Source organism: Macrotis lagotis, chromosome 1 (genome assembly GCF_037893015.1).
Source record: "Macrotis lagotis isolate mMagLag1 chromosome 1, bilby.v1.9.chrom.fasta, whole genome shotgun sequence".
Lineage (NCBI taxonomy): Eukaryota > Metazoa > Chordata > Mammalia > Peramelemorphia > Peramelidae > Macrotis > Macrotis lagotis.
Genome location: NC_133658.1, coordinates 337,394,822 through 337,398,152, shown reverse-complemented (window position 1 = coordinate 337,398,152; position 3,331 = coordinate 337,394,822). Strand labels below are relative to the sequence as shown.

The following is a 3,331-nucleotide window of genomic DNA, read 5'->3' as shown; positions in this document are numbered from 1 at the left end:
AGAAATGACCTGATATACCCAGCTCAGCAGTGGATTGATTGGGTAAGAGAACCAATGTGGTCCTACAAGTAAGAAAATGACTAGTTTATATTGACTACCAGATCTAGAAGTGAACTTAGTTGGAGGGATGCCTTTTAACAATCTCTTAATTTTATCTCATTCTCTTGGAAATAGTATGGATAGGTTGAGGAGAATGTGCCCTGGTTGGAGGTGGTAGGGGAACTATAATTTTGTAGTTTTGTCCTTGCTATACTTTCTGCACATTTTCAGTAAATATTCCTTTATAGAATCTACTTTATGTTCATTGGTAAATTAATATTCAGGTGATTTTGATGAATTAACTTATATTTGAGAAATACTAATTGGGAATTGATATAATAGGGGAGATATATAGGATGGGAGTTTGTTAACTGTATAGTACAAGGCAAATAGACTACCATCGCATCAGAGTCCCCTAGAACCCAGGAGGAAGACATAGCTAGTCAATTTCTACAAAGCTGGCCAACTAGTCAGATAGGCTCAGGTAGTTTGGGATCTTATAGAATCCCTAGACTATTTCACTGCAACAAATATAATGTATCGTTGTTTGATTGTTTGTTTATTTTCCAATTCCAAGCAAAGTTAGTTTTCCACATTCATCTGTTTTGCAAAATTTTGAGTTTCATATTTTTCCACCACTGTATTGCTGGATCAAAGGATATGTATAATTATTTCCCCCTTTGGGTACAGTTCCAAATTGCTCTCCAAAATGACTGAATAAGTTTATAACTCTACCAATAGTGCATTAGTATACCAGTTTTTCCATATCCTCTCCAACATTGATCATTTTCCTTTTTTTTCCTCTTTTAGTCAATCTCATAGGTGTGAGGTAGTACTTTCATGTAAAAACTTTCATGTAAAAATATTAAAAAAAATAATATAGAGAAATGTGTCAAATGTATAGGAAAACATGTCATTATCAAATTGAAAAATTGTCCAAGGATATAAGCTGTTTACAGATGAAAGTTTTTTTTATGATGACAGAGGCATCATACAATTTTTATGATCTTGGTCTTTCTTTCTTGCATTTGTACAAGGCCAGAAGAAACATTTGAAACATTTACAACCTTGAAGCAGGCTCCAGGAATATCATCAACAGCATGATCTTTTCGACCAAATCCAGGAACCAAAACTTCATCATTTTCCTCAATAAAATTCAAGCAGCCATCATTGGGAACAAAGGCAGTGATTTTTTTGCCATTCTTAATCAATTGGACTCTCACACATTTCCTGATGGCAGAATTGGGCTGCTTGGCTTCTACATCAACTTTTTCCAAGACAATCCCTTTGGCATGAGATGCTCCTGCAAATGGGTTGGCCTTCAAGGCAGTGCCCAAATGTGCTTTCTTATATGGTTAGTCATGCCACTTTTGGTCTCTCCTGTGACTGCAGAGTTTCCTAGCAGTACTAAGACCATGGCACTTATCCATGCTGCTGCCATCCAGGCCAAGAGAACAGAGAGAGGTCTATATTATTTTAGAAATGAATCTTTTATTAGAAACACTCGAGAAGAAAATTGTTTCCTACCTTCCTCCAGTCCTTCTAATCTTGATTGTATTGGTTTTATTTATATAAGGAATTAATTTAATATAGTTGAAATATATATTTTGCAATTTATTATGCTCTCCATCTCTTGTTTGTTCATAAACTTCTCCCCACTCCATGGATTGGACAGAGTATTCCTTTTTCTCCTAATTTGTTTATGATATCACGTTTTAATTCTAAATCCTGTACCCAGTTCAGTTTTATCTTTGTATGGGTTGTGAGATGTTGATCTATGTTTAGTTTTTTACATACTATTTTTTAGTTTTCCCATCAGTTTTGGTCAAATAGTGAGTTCTTATTCCAGAAACTAGTGTGTTTTGGTTTATCAACTAGTAGATTATCATCGTTATTTATTACAGTTTCTTTTGTACCTAATCTATTACACTGATTCACTTCTCTATTTCTTAGCTAATACTAGACAGTTCTGAAGACAGCTGTTCTATAATATATTTTAGATCAGCTATGGCTAGACCAATTTTTTTGCATTTTCTTTTTCCTTAATTCCCTTGATTTTCCTCACCTTTTCTTTCTCCAGATAAATTTTATTACTATTTTTTCTAGCTCTGGAAAGTAATTTTTAGGTAGTGTGATTGGTATGACACTAAATAAGTAATTTAAATTTTTCTTTAAGTTTTTTTGCATCAATATTCAATAGAGAGATTTCTTTGTCTGTTATGACTCTTCCTAGTTTGGATATCAGCACAAGTTGTTGTAAAAGGAATTTGACAGTATTTCTCTTCATCTATTTTTTCAAATAGTTTATATAGAATTGGATTTAATTGTTCATTAAATGATTAATAGATTCATCTGTTCCTGAAAATTTTTTCTTATGGAGTTCATTGATGACATGTTCCATTTTTTTTACTGAAATGAGATAATTTGAGTTTTTTGCCCTCTTCTATCAATCTGGGCAATTTGTATTTTGTAAATACGCATCTATTTCACTTAGTTTGTCAAATTGTGTTGCATACAGTTGGGCAAAACATTTCTGAATTATTACTTTGATTTACTTCTCATGTGTGATAATTTCACCATTTTCATTTTTGATACTCATAATTTGGTTTTCTTCTTACTTTTTCTAATCAGGTTAACCAATATTAATTTATGTTATTGTTTTTTCATAAAACCAACACTTGGTTTTATTTATTAATTCAATAGCTTTCTTATTTTTAGTTTTATTTATTTCTCCTTTGATTTTCAGAATTTCTAATTAGTAGACATCTAATTGGATATTTAATTTATTTTTCTAGCTATTTTAGTTGTATGCTCAATTCATTGATTTTATCTCTTTAATTTATTCATATAAACATTTAAAAATATAAAATGTTCCCTGTTAACTGATTCCCCAAAGTTTTAGTAATGATGTTGCATTGTTGTCAATGCCTTGGATGAAATTGCTTATTATTTCTATGCTGTTTTATGAGCCCCTCATTCTTTAATATTCTGTAATTTAGTTTCCAAGTATTTTAACTTTTCTTTCCAAGGTATTTTATTACATGTAATTTTTATTGCATCACGATCTGTAGAGGAATCATTTAATATTTCTTCCTTTCTGCATTTGTGAGATTTTTATACTTTAAAACAGGGTCAATTTTTGTGTAGGTGCTATGTACCACAGAGAAAAAGATATATGTCTTTATTTCCCCTCTCAGTTTTCTTCAGAGGTCTATCATATCTAATTTTGCTAAAACTCTATTTACCTCTTTAGTTTCATTTGTGCTTTATTTTATATTTAGATTTATCTAAT

At 31.3% G+C, this 3,331-nt stretch overlaps 1 pseudogene; it reads right to left on the bottom strand.

Annotated features, from left to right (window-relative positions):
• Positions 1 to 1,039: 1,039 nt before the first annotated feature.
• Positions 1,040 to 1,469, bottom strand: LOC141517547 (small ribosomal subunit protein uS12-like; annotated as a pseudogene).
• Positions 1,470 to 3,331: the final 1,862 nt, after the last annotated feature.